General features: G+C 41.4%; 1 long non-coding RNA gene and 1 pseudogene across 2 annotated transcripts in view; one reads left to right on the forward strand and one right to left on the reverse strand.

Annotated features, from left to right (window-relative positions):
- The window catches only part of LOC147917286 (uncharacterized), a 190921-nt gene that overhangs the window by 93908 nt on the left and 82936 nt on the right, over positions 1-14077 (forward strand). The window lies entirely within an intron of this gene.
- On the reverse strand, positions 160-4748 carry LOC101392049 (regulator of nonsense transcripts 1 pseudogene; annotated as a pseudogene).

A 14077-nucleotide genomic window follows, 5' to 3' on the forward strand; every position in this document is an offset into this window, starting at 1 on the left:
CAGCAGTGGATGCTCACTCTGTCTCAGGCTCCTCTCTCCCGCGAGGGCTCCTCTCCTTTTCCTGTTGCTCATAGTGGTGCTTCAGTTTTAGCATTGAAAAACAGGCATCCATTTATTTTTTATTACCCAGAATAAGATGCTGATGGACTAAGCCACCTTCTAGTACTGGGACAGTGCCATCGCTCTCCCATACTGGTATACCTGCTGCCCCTGGTACACAGAGTACTGTGACAGCACCATGTTGATGTGTGACAAACTCATCACCAAGGTAGCTGTCCTGGGATAGCTCAGGCTGGGAGAGGCTGGGCTGGCTCATCTGGGAGGGCTAGCTCATGGAGATGTAGCCTGGCATCAGGGCACCCTATGAAAATGGCTGTGACGCCAAGTCCTGGCTGACCTGGCTGTGGGGAGATTCCTCTGGCTGGGCCCAGGAAGCCCAAAGCTGTTCTTTTGGCATCCCCCATGACAAGTCTTGCCTTTTGGAGTGCCCTGGCCTGTGGCTGGCCCCATTAGCTTGTCCAAAAGACCCCAGTCATGGCATGAGTGGCATGACCAGGTTGAAAGGGACGGGGAATGTTCACGGCAGCCATGTGGCTAGGGCCAGCACTGGTCATGCCCATCTGATTGTGAGTCTGGAAGTACGTGTTCAAGGGCTGGACCTGAATGCTCTGATCATAGACAGATCCTGGCATACTGGCCTCCTGGGGTCATACATGGCTGTTGTCATGAAGCAGGCTCCCAGGTTTATGGTGTTGGCCAGCTTCCTGGGCTTCCTGAACTGCATGAGGCTCTCCCACAGGTTGTTCAGGGATTCCTTCACCAGCACCTTCTGCTCCTTGTAGAATAGGTCAGCAGCTGGTTCCTGGGTAGCTGCTTGGACAGGGCCTTTGGGTTGCCCGCAACAATGACCCCATGTCACACTCTGGTCAGGGCCATGTTAAACTGCCTGGGGTTGTTTAAAAATCTAATGACTTGGTGCTCATTTGCCCACATGCAGGAGAGGATGATAAAGTCATTCTCGTGCCCCTGGAACGCGTCCATGCTTTTTTTCTCTTTACCTCCTGGTAAAGCCTGGTGTGCAGGGAGCCGATGAACTGCATGTACTGCTCCAGGTAGGAGCACTAACCCTCGTAGGGCATGATGATGCCAATCTGGTCTGGCTTGGCACCTGCTTTCAGAAATTTCATGGTGATCTCCACGTTTGTAGCTTCTGTCCAGTTCAGGCAGGCGGTGCCTGAGCTGGTGATCTCTTCTGGGCCTTGGGTCACATAGAAGAACATTGGTTTATCAGGTTGGGGCCACCAAAAGTCAGACCCCATCACACGATCCACTGCAGTGATGCTGTTCTGAAGGGAGCCCTCATAGAAGATGCCGGACGGGAAGATGCTGAGGGTAGGGTATCAGATACTGGACCTGTAGGCGGATGAGGCAGATGGGATGGAAGCCCAGCACCACCAGGTGCTCAAAGAGTGACTGGGACAGCCCAGCCTTGGCTGCCTTTTTACACAAAACCATGAGGCCCAGCTGGCGGTGGTTGCCCATGAGGATCAGCTGCTTGGCTCCGAGGACCACAGGGACCATGCACTCTGGCTCAGCGGCCTGAGTACTTTTGTCAGTTAACATGGAGCAGAACCGCACCTTGGCGAGCCTCGGTCTCCTGCACCCATACACGTGCAGCAGATGACATCTGCTTCGACGAGCAGCTCCCTCTTGGCAGTGTGCTTCAGGGCCAGGTGCTGCTTCTTGTCTGCAGATGACAGTTCCCCAGTCTCATCCTTCAGCTGCAGCAGCAGCTCTGGCTTGCTATCTATTCACGTTCCTCATCTGGTTGTGCAAGGCCAGGAAGGATACCAGGGAGTCGTTGGCCTTGTGGCTCTTGGTGCAGAGCCACACGACTTTCAGCCCAGTCTGTGGATCTTCTCAGTCAGCTGATCCATGGCTGTGTTATTTGGAGCACAGACTAGCACAGGCCTGTTTCCTTGCTGAGCCAGGTGGTAGATGATGGTGGCCAAGGTCACCATCTTCCTCGTGCCGGGTGGTCCCTGGATCAGGTTCAGTGGTGTCTGCAGCAGTCTTCAAAGCATAAACCTGAGAGTGGTTGAGGTCAAGGAGCTCTGTGCCCTGAAGTGCTTAGGCAGCTGGCACTTGATCACATCCTTCACCTCGAGGCTGAGCAGTTTGTGGTAGATGTAGCCTGACACGGAGGTCTCGTCCACAGCAAATGTTGCCAACGCACACGGCCTCCTGTTGAATGAGGATGACTTCCACACGAAATCCACCTGGAAGTTATGAGTCACCTCCATAGGTGTGCCCACACTTTGCAGCAATATCATCACCATAATTATCAGGGGCCTTGTTGACGTGGCCGATACCTTTCCACAGGCATATCTTGTCCCCCTGCATGAGTTGCATGTTTCTTAACCAAATTATGACTAAATCCTTATTATCAGAGTCAGTCTTGAGAAAGTGAAGTAGGCGATTCTCTTCTTGTTAAGGCCCAGGTCCCACCTGATTGTGATGTTATCTTGAGTTTGGAACTCTTTCAGTTTCTTATGGTAGTTGGCCTCCAGCTTGACCAGAGAACCAAATATGTTCTGGTACTGGTAAGAGTCCTGGAACAGCAGGAGGATGTGCTGTGGCTCCTCATCACCCATCCCTCATGCCCTCTTCTCCAGGTCCTCCAAGGTGATGGAAGGATTTTCCTTCCAGAGTTCCTCCAGCTTGTTGATCTGCTGGGAGGTGATCTGCTGAGCCTGCTGCTCCTGCTCAGAAGGGATCTTGACCAGCCAGGACATGAAGCAGTCCTGGATCAGAGGCTGCCACTGGGAGCTGTCCCAGTTGATGTCCCTGAGGCTCCTCTGGCACAGCAGCACCATGACTGAGTCAGCCTGGGCAGGAATGAAGCCAAGAAAGAAGATGTAGCGGAAGCCACAGTTTCAACACTTCAGAACCGTCTTTCCCAGGGGCCCATCCTTGTGCAGAGTCACCTTTTTGCATTTTGCCCCCAAGAGGTGATTTACAATGTGGCTGCTAGAAGTATTTCCACATTCCTTACAGAACCTCTTCTTGCTGGTATTTATTACAGTAAACCACACAAGCAGCATCATGTATTCCGCAGTAACTGTAGGCATGTACGTGGAGATCCTTCCTGTAATAGGTATCTTCATCTTCTTCGAAGTACAACTCTGCCAGCAACTGGCTGGTCTTGGACACGGTCTCATCCATTGCCACCTTCTGCAGGGTGCCCTCCTCCCTCCACCCCCCACCTGCGCGTCCAACTGTCCACCTGCAGCGCCCATGCCTAGCGGGTTTCTCGGCCTGCCACCTCTGGGTCCTCCCGGGCCGCTGAGGGGGAGCGTCTGCCTCTGGCTGGGGAAAGTGAAGTCGGTGAATTCGAACTTGGAGCCCTGCGTGTCAGCGTCAAGCAGCTTGGCCTCCTTCTCCTCGGCATCCAGGAAGGTGAGCGTCTGCTAGCTGGTCCAGTAAGCCTCCAGACACAAGGTGCCGCCCCATAGGCCCCTCAGGCCAGCTCCCCGCTGCACTGGAGCCTGCTGCCACACTGAAGCCAAGGCTGCAACGCCCCAGCTCCTGGACCGGATCGAGATGCCCGCCGTGCGCTAGCGCACCAAGCCCCCGCCGCTGCCCTCGGAGCCGCCCTCCTCCCAGTCCCCAGCAGGAACCACCATCGCTGTCGCCGCCGCCTGTTGCCAGTAGTTTTAAGTTTACCTATTCTGGCGGATGTGAGGCGGTCTCTACTGCATTCTTGATTTCCGATATTATTTTTTAGTTTTAGAATTTCCGTATTATTCTTTTGATATAAATTCAGTTTTCTGGTCAATTTCTCCATCTTGTCAATGTGGAAATTAAAAAAAGAAACCTTAACTAAATTGGAGTTGGGAAGGCCTATACGGGGAGCTCTCATGTCCTATCTTATGCCATCAGTTACACCAAACAGGAAGAGGTGGAAGCTTGCATCATCCACAGGAAGTAAAACTACTTTACTGCTGAAGGAAGATTTCTCTCTCTACCGGGAAACAGGCCTGCCAATGAGAAGCTGTTGCCATCCGGAACTATCCCTTTTCCCCAATGGATTTTGCTTTAGAACAGCCACTCCCTACTCCCCCTTGTCTTCTATAGAAGCAGCTCCCCTTCTTTGTTTGCTGGATTTGCCTGTGGTTTGCCATAGCGTGCACACCCTGAATTTCAATTCTTTTGGCTATTCCTGAATGAACTCATTTTGAGATGAAATAGGCAAATTTGCTTTTTAAGTTGACATCATCTATTATCTTTGATATATTAATCAGAGTTATTTTAAAGTCTATGTCTGAAAACCAATATCTGGATCACCTGTGCATCAGTTTCTATTGCCTTTCTTTTTACTTTTTATTTTGTATACCTGGAAAATTTTTTATTGAGTTATGGAAATTATGTATAAAAATTATAGAGGTTCTGGAAAACGTTATCTTTCTCTAGAGAGGATCTTTTTAGCTTCTGGCAGGCAATTAGAGTACGCATGGATTACTTGAATTCAGACAGACGGAGCTGAATCACAGCTGGGTTTCAGTCTTTGTAAGGCTGGTCTATTTCTAGTTTAACCTCACTGTTAGACTGAAGCCCTTCTGCTGTCCAATTGCATACTTGGGGTTTTTATCAGAACCCCATCCTTTAGGTAGTCCTTTAATCCCATCTTTTTTAATCTCCCCAGCACCATGAAACGGACAAAATCCTTCATAGTTTCTCAAACTCATCGCAGCTACTTTCTGCTCTGCTTCTGTGCTTCTTGGCCTACACTACTTACAAATTGGCAAATGACTCAAGGGGAAAAGAGGCTCAGACTATTGTGCTCCATTCTTTGAACTCTTTTCTCAAGGATCTTGGCCTCTTATGTGCTGGCTGCCTTGGTGCCCTTGAAATCTAATTTTACTCTTCCCAGACTCATGAGATTGCTGATGTTCTTTAAAAGACTATTGACTGTTTCAAGCAAAAACAATAGTAATGGATTGTGGGATTTATAGGATGTGTTGAATTAAAATATATGACTAGAATACAAAGAATGAATGGGGATTAAATGAAATGATACCATTATATAGTTCTTGGATTGTTCTTTAAGTAGTGTAATATTATTTGGATTGAGACTGTGATAAGTTAAGTGTGCATATTGCAATCCTTAGGGTAACCACTAAAACACACACAAGTGGACAGAGACACATAAACAAGCATTGCTAAAAAGTCAATAAAGTAGATAAAATTGAATAATAAAAAAATACTCTATAAACTCCAGAGACAATAGGAACAAATGAACAATGGAATAAATAACAGATGAGACAAATAGAAAACAAATACCAAGATAGTAGATTAAACTGATCTGAACAAAACCATAATTACATTAAATGTAAATGGACTAAACACTCCATTAGAAAAAAAGAAATTATAAGACTGGATAAAAAGCAAGACCCATCTACGTGTTGTTTGCAAGATACATTCATTAAAAGCTAAAAACACAAACAAGTTAAATTTAAAAGAGTGGACAAAAATATACCACAAAAACACTAAGCACAAGTAAGCTGGTGATAACGTGAAATATAAGTCTGTCATATTATACACCAATTCCATTTCTAGGTATTAAGCTAAGAGAAATGATAACATATGTCCATAGAAACATGTATACAAAAATGTTCATAGCAGACTTTATTCATAATAGCCAAAATTTGAAAACAATCCAAAAGCCCATCAATAGAAAAATGGATTAAGAAATTGTAGTATATTTATACAGTGAAATACTAAACAATAAAAAAGAATAAACTTTTGATTGATACAACAATATGAATAAATCTCAAAAATATTATATGTGTAAATGAATCTAGATGCAAAAGAGTACTTATGTATGGCTTCATTTTATATGAGTTCCAAGAACAAGCAAATCTATTCCATGTTAATAGAAATCAGAAACTGCTTACCTCTAGGGGAAAGCAAAGTAACTGGAAAGGGGAAATGAGGAAAATTTTGGGGTTGATGAAAATGTTCTGTATATTAATTTGGGTGGTTGTTACATGGAGGTATATAATTGTCAAAATCATGGAACTATGCACTTAAGATACCTGCATTTTATGTGACTTATACCTGAACAAAAAGTTTAAAGTGCAGCATCACTTAAAAACAAATCTGGACTGAGACATTATTTCTTTCTCTATAACGAAAGATAGTAGGTGTGTATGTACCTTGTAAAAAAAAAAAAAAAAAAAAGGAAAATAATGATTCCAAAGGTAGAGGTAGGCTTTTTACCATCTTATTTTAGTGGATCAATTAGTAACATATAACTGAATATGTGATTGAAATCATTGAAAAATTCAGTAGATCAATGAATTTCTTCTTCTAATGATGGTGGTTCTCAAAGAACTCTTAATTTTAGGTCCAGTGTACATCTCATAATATATGTCCAAAATATCAAATGGACAAGGTTTGAGTTTAAAGAATAGAGTGTTTTGTGCTTTGAGTAGTACATCAAAACTACATAAAACATTAAATAAGGGAGTCATCTATTCAGACTAAAATGACAGATATTCACAATTGTTTTGTAATTTGAACTGAAAGAAAATTTAACTGAAGCCTTCTAGTCAAAAGAATGTAAGACAATATTATAAACATTTTCAAATATTTAAGGTAAAGATGGATATAATGTGTGAACAGATAGGGGTTCACAGTAGAGAAATGGAAACTAAAAAAAGATCAAATGGCAATTTGAGAAGTGAGATGAAAAATTCACTGGAGGTCATAACGACCTATTGGTCAATGAGAAAAGATTGGTGGACTTGTAGATGAGTCAATCGAAAAAGCCAAACCAAAGCCCAGAGTGAAAAAAAAGAAAGAGCTGCATTGACCTCTTTATTGTGGGACAACATCAAGACATTGAACTTATGTGGAATTGGAATCATAAGGAGGGGAAGAAAAAAATTACATTAGAGAAAAATATTTGGAGAAAAAATGGTCAAACATTTTCCAAATTAAAAAATAAATTTATGAAAGCTTAATTACTTATTGAGTATTAAAAGCTCAGTCTGACTTGCAAGGTGAACTTTCCTTCCAGCTAACTCATTTGCCATTTCAGAGTTACGATTTTAAACTTCACTGAGATATAATTGAAAAAATCACTACACATACTTAATTAAGGTGTACAATTTGATAAGTTTTGACATATGAATATGCCCCCCCAAATTTACTTATGCCCATTTGTAATTCCTCCTGCTGATCCGTCTCCCTGGTCCCAGACAACCAGTGATCTGAATTCTGTCACTAAAAGTTAGTGTGCATTTTCTAGAGTTTTATACAAATGGAATAACGTGGTATATACTTCCTTTTTCTTTTTTTTGTCTTTCATTCAGCATAATTATTTGAAGCTTCAGTCGTGTTGCTGTGTCTGTCAATAGTTTATTCTTTTTTATTGCTAAGTAATATAATTCTCTTTAATGAATTACTAAAATTAGAAAAACTAAGCTATGGTGATAGAAAAGTGGTTGCCTCAAGCTGAAGGGTGAAGAGATTGATTGGGAAGGGCCTCGAGGGAAGTTTCTGTGGTATGGGTGCTGTTTATAGGGTGTACACATTTGTCAAAACCCATTGGTCTATGTTATTAAGATATGTGCATTTCACTGTGTGTAATTTATACTCATGCAAAGGAAAGAAAAGGCATGGTGTGAGAAATGACCAGGTATACTGCCTATTTGCCATCCTAGTTTGTTGATATTCTTGTGTGCTTGAGTCGATGATTTATTTTTAATGTTTCTGGTTATCCAGAAGTACTATCTTTAGACATATTTTTAAAGCATTTACCTTTGATTTAACTCTTTGTGAAGGCAAATTTAAGAAAAGTGTATTTTATGACAGGCTTTAGCGAAACACTGTAACTAATCAACTATTACATCCCCCAAATTGTCTTTATGGAAATAAAATCTGTGCTCCAAACTGAGTATACCTATGATAATGCCCAATATGTTATATATTAGTGTTAAATGCCTCATTTTTATAATTTTTTATTTATCAATAAAATAAAATATCATGCATCCCTTATATCAGATAGACTTACATTTTGTCATAAAAATTGAGACATTATTCAAATTAACTTGACTATTCAAATAATTTCAATTAAATAGCATATTTTTATTGAATGACAAATGATTGAAGTCTAGGCATTCATTTATTCATTCAAACATTTATTAACTACTTACTTAAGAGCAGGTGTAAGATTTTATGTGCTTCACCTTTTCCTGGATATCTTGGGTCTTTTCAATAATAAGTATTAACTTATATAGAAAAGTGATTACTGCATTTGTTATATGGTTTGGTATAGACAACTCAGTATTAGGCTGTATATAATTAAGCTACACTCAATATTGGAATATTATTGAATATATTCTATACTCAATGTTATACTCAATATTAAGCTATATATAACCTAAATAAAGGGTGTTGGGTTTATCAAAGCCTACTGGTACCTGTTGGGTTTATCAAAGCCTACTGGTACCTGGACCACCTCTTGTAACAGACCCTTTTCAGAGCATGTTCGGTCTTCTATTTGGTTTAGATACCATTTGTTATGGCAGAGCAAAAATGTACAATTTAGTGTCCAAGAGTCTTTGAAGAATAATTACTCAGCCAGACACAAATCTATCGTGCCCCTGGCTTGAATTTTGCTTCTATAGGGTTTGGATCATTATGACTTTCCAATTAGAACCTCAATTCAATAATCACCATTTAATTATAATTTATCTCCATACTTGCTCTTACATCAAAATTCTATGATCTGATGCTGAGTCATTCAGGATGGGACCAGGAGCCTAATGCTGAGCTATTCTCATGCTACTGGGAACTCTAACATCACTCTTCTGAATAGAAGGAACTCGCTAGAGGCTTCCCTTTGTCCCAGACAAATTTCAAACTCCTTAGCCTATAAGACCCTCTGAAGAGCAGCCCCTTTCTATACCCTGACCTTGCTCTGCCTCTCTGCTCCTTGCTCACTAGTCCAGTTGCTCAGGCCTTCTCTCTGACCCCAGGGACTGACAAACTCATTCCTGTTTTCAGGTACTGAGAACATTCTTCCTCAGATCTTCACGAGGCTGGATCTTTCTTATCACTCAATCTCAGCTTCAATGTCACTTCTTTTTATTGTTTTCTCAGCTTTGTTGAACTATAATTGACAAATAAAAATTAATATTTAAGGTATATAGTATGATGTTTTGATATACATATACATTGTGAAATGTGTGCCACAATCAAGCTAATTAACATATCCATCACCTTACATAGTTACCATTTTTTGTGTATGTGGTGAGAGTGAGTGAGTGAGAGAACACTTAAGATCTACTGTCTTAGCAAATTTTAACTATAGTCACCATGCTGTACATTAGATCCCCAGAACTTATTAATTCTGCACAACTGAAAGTTAGTACTCTCACCAACATCTCCCCATTTACCCCACCTCCCAGCTCCAGGCAACCACCATTGTACTCTCTGCTTTTATGAGTTTGACTTTTTTAGATTCCACATGCAAGTGAGAGCATGCAGTATTTGTCTTTCTGTGTCTGGCTTATTTCACTTAGCATAACGTCCTCTAGTTCATCCATATTGTTGCAAATGGCAGGATATCCTTCTTTTTTTTGGTGAGACCTTTCCTGAAATCGCCATGGGATGTGGCCCTTCTTCCTATCCCCAGTCTTGATAGTGTTACCTGTGTTATTATGTTTATTAAACTTGTAACTTTTATCTATTGGCCTGTTAGTTTGCTTGCACATTGTCTGTCTGTCTTTATTGGACTAGAAGCAGGGCCGTGCGTTCCACAACTCCGGGGGTGCCCTCTTGCATTGTGGTTTATGGGAATGGTGCCTCCTGGACCGGGGCAGTGCAAACCCGCACAGCCTCCTGCAGTGGCCCTCCACAACAGCCAGAGTTCTTGGTAAATGCTGTTATTCCTAGTCCCCTAAAATAGTGCCTGGCGCACAGCAGGTGCTCCAAAAATATTTGTTGAGAAATGAACTCTTGAATTTAATGGTTTTGAGAGGCTAAGGGAGGTAGTGAATTTATTTTAGCTATAATCTTTTCCATTTCTATTGCTCTGCTGATTTCTTGCAGAAGAAACTCACATTGAAAACACAGTGAAAATGACCAGATTTCTGATATAAGTTACCAGGAAAAGAATCAATCATTTAACAGAATTGCTTAAGAAAGAAATTGCTTAAGAATGATGTGCTCATGTTACTGATAATTTAGTTTAATATTAATGATTACAGGCAGAATGTATTTCTTTATCTGTGTCATTAACATTTGGATCTGTATTTGTGTATCAATCATAAATAACTAATGTGCTACCAGTATGGGATATTACCCATCTTTATAAATCTTTTGGGATAAGACCACTTTGCTAGATAGATTAGATTTCATAATAATTTATATGAGTCTTTGAACTGAAAAATATTCCTCATTCTCAAACACTAAATATGTTGATGAAAAATAATAGCACATTTTATTTAAAAGAATGTAGAACATTTTCTTCCAAAATTTCAAGTAAACACAATAATATAGATAAATGAAGAAAATCTGAGTTTGTGAACTAGAATTTAGAAAGACCAGGATTATAGAATTTAAAATATATTCTCTATCATGTAGCACATGTTTATGTACTTTTAGTGTAAAGATCTTGCATAAAATCTTTTCCATTTTCAATTTTCTAAGAAGTGTTTAAACACTGCAGGGTTAGATTTTTTTCATTTTGACTGATCTTTGGCCTCAGAGTTGAATGGACCTGGGCGCTTTCGTCAGATTAGGTGAACTTTGCCTATCTGATTAGTAATTGATCATGTGCACATAAATTTCATTGCTGAAACTGATAACAGCCACAAAAGGCCAACTGCTTTGCCTTCCAAACCCATCTGCAAAATACAAATGCTGCAGCCAGTGTATTTCAAAAAAAAAAAAAGATGATGTTTTATTATACCACAGCATTTCCTCCTTCTCTGCGGTATCATTTGAAGTCTGCTTTTTAAAACAGAAGTTGAACAAATGAATCCTTCTGTCCTCACTTTCAGTTGTCAGCAGTGCTTCAGTGTGAGATGAAATAAATTGCCAAGCCCTTTCATCTTCTGTAATCAGCTCTGCACAGCTGAGTACACCCACAGCCCTGCATGCCGCCTCTGCCGGTGCTTATTCTATGCGGGACAGGAAGTCTTTGTTAGTGCCACATTTCCAAGGCTCTACACAGGAGTGGGTTTATTTTGGTTTCCTCCTGCCTTTCTTGCTCCCTTGCCTCTTCCACCTCCTTTCTCCCTGCCTGCACAACTCATGTGCCATCCATTTTCTGTAGGACAGAAGTTTTTAGGGAGTAACATTATTTTTTTTGAAGATATATATGACGTAGAGTTTTGTTTCCACGCTGTAACAATCATGTGTAGCATCATTGCTTTAGCCATATACGTATCAACAAGATTCACAAACTGAAAACAACTTGAAGGAGCCTTCAACCATACCTTTACCACGCCAAAGTGCTTCATTTTTAAAAGCATAGAAGCAACACATTTATATTTATGTCACCAAGGCAAGACATCCACAAAGATTTACTCACTACAGTCTAGATGTTATCCTTCTAGCACCCACACTGCGTGGGAGTCTGTTAGGGAATAGAACTGAGGATAACAGCTTAATGCAGAGGACGGAGATAAATACCTGCTCATTTGGGGGGATTTTTTGTTTATTTGTTTTGCCTTGAACCAATTCTTTTTAAGACTGCCCTTCCTCCACTCCATGTGATGCTGGTGGGGACATCAGTCGCTGATTCCTCCTCCTCTCTCTCCTCCTCTTAGTTGATAGCACTGCTGACACGTGCTGAGTGAGTGGTTACTAGGCATTGGGCACTGTTCAAAATGCCTTCCATGTATTAACTCAATTACTCATGCAAAAAAATGATGAGATAGGTACCATTTATTGCCTCCATTCTCCAGATGAGGAAACTGAGGTGCAGATTGGCCAAGCAATTTGCCTGTCACACAGCTAGTAAGGGGTGGAACTGAGATCCAAACCTGGGTAGTGTGTCTCTAGACTTCTTCTCCCGTCTAGTGTACTCCAGTGCTGCTCTCAGCGGGCAGATGACCTATACCCCAGGCTCCTAGACACAGAGATCAGCTCAGGGCTGGGCACGTGGCCCAAGAGGAGGCAGATGGTGCAGGTAGGGAGGTGTGCGTGCTGTCTTCCTGCAGGGGCTAAGCAGCTTGGAGGATGGGATGCTTGGGCTGATAGCGGACATCATGCCCAACATGTGCAAAGATGGAGCTCTAATGATATTTACTGAGTTCTGGTTCAGCTGCCCTTGAATTCAATTTACCTCAGGATGTTTTTGGGTTTTGCTTTATTGTGAGCCAGTAAGTGCCTTTTGTTTGCTCAGGCCAACTGCATTTGGATTTCTCTCACTGAGAGAAGAAATGTTATTGAGTGATAAGACAGAAAAAGCAGAATTTCCAAAAATTCCCAAGTAATGCTGGATGCTCCCCTTCTACTTGTGCCTGCTACAGCCCCCCAGGGCCATCTTCAAATCCAAGTTAGCCCTGTCAAAATGATAGGGTCCACTCAGCTAAGCCACCCGCTTCTTAAAAATAAAAAGAGCCTTTTTGAAGTGAGAGGAGATCCTGGCCTGGAAATGGGTATTGATATTTTAAATTTGAACTTATAAATTTAAATTTTCTCTCAAGTGGAGAGAGACTAGAAATGAATTGTGTTCCAGCCACTTTCTGGTGAGCAGAATCAACACTTGGAAACCAGTTAGAACAACAGACCAGGAAAGGCAATTCCCAGGAAATGCCTTTCTCTGGAGGACTAGTGGACACCAACAGATGGGAAGTTATTCTCCTTCAAGTTTCATTCAAATTAGCTCTTTTCTCAAGACCAAACTCTCCTAATTTTTTAATAACTCTATCACAATGCAAATGAGATATGTTGGAAGTATAAAATGAACATCTCTTGTTGTTTCCTCAGTGTGCTCCCAATTGGGATTATGAGGAAGGCCAAAATGATGACTGTTTGCACGAGCTTTGCAGAACTGCCTTCTTTTATGGGAGGGAATTGTGTTGTATTCATGCCTCATCTTAGCACCAAATGCAGTGACTTGCACACAGCTAATATTTATGTGATGGTCAATTTTACGTGTCAACTTGACTAGCCACAGAATGCCCAGATTAAACATTATTGATGAGTGTGTCTGTGAAGAGGTTTCTGGATGAGATTAGCATTTAAATCAATGGACTCAGTAAAGTAGATTATCCTCCCCAATGTGGGTGGGCATCACCCAATCTGTTGAGGACCTAAATAGAACACAATAGAAGGAGGAATTTGCCCCTTTTTTCCTGCCTTCCTGCTGAACCTCTCATCTTCTCCTGCCCTCGGACTGGGATTTATACCATCGGCTCCCCTGGTTTTCAGGACTTTGGACTTGTACTGAATTACACCACTGGCTTTCATCAGTCTCCAGCTTGCAGATGGCAGCTCATGGGACTTCTTAGCCTCCGTAATTCTGTGAGCTGATTCCTCATAATAGTCTCCATATATATATCCTATTGGTTCTATTTCTCTGGAGAACCTTGACTGATACAATTTATTATCTACTTCCTACACTAGGACTTTTTAAAGAACATTGTTTTGTTTAAACTTATCTTGTCCTATGAGTTGGGTATTATTGTTATCATCTGCATTTTACAGATGAGGAAACTGAGGCACAGAGCTGTTAAGAAACATTAGCAGTCAACCAGGTGTGAAGTGGTAAAGCAAGGGTTTAACCACACAATTAACTCCTGAGGTCATACTGTTAACCACTGTGTTACGCTGTCTCCTCTTGCAGAAGACACCTAGTATTTGTTGAACTGAGCTGGAATCGTTGCATTTACCATGTGGCTTGTCTAGCAAAGAAAACGGACCATTTGTGTTATGAAAAATAAATTGCAATCCCAGGTTACAAGAAGTAGCTACAGTCAGAATTCCTCCATTCTCCCGAGGCTTTGATTACCTTAAGATAACTCCAGTCTGCAGAATTACTTCACTGTCATCT

This window comes from Ceratotherium simum, chromosome 4, assembly GCF_057802395.1.
Source record: "Ceratotherium simum simum isolate JZ-2026a chromosome 4, ASM5780239v1, whole genome shotgun sequence".
Classification (NCBI taxonomy): Eukaryota; Metazoa; Chordata; class Mammalia; order Perissodactyla; family Rhinocerotidae; genus Ceratotherium; species Ceratotherium simum.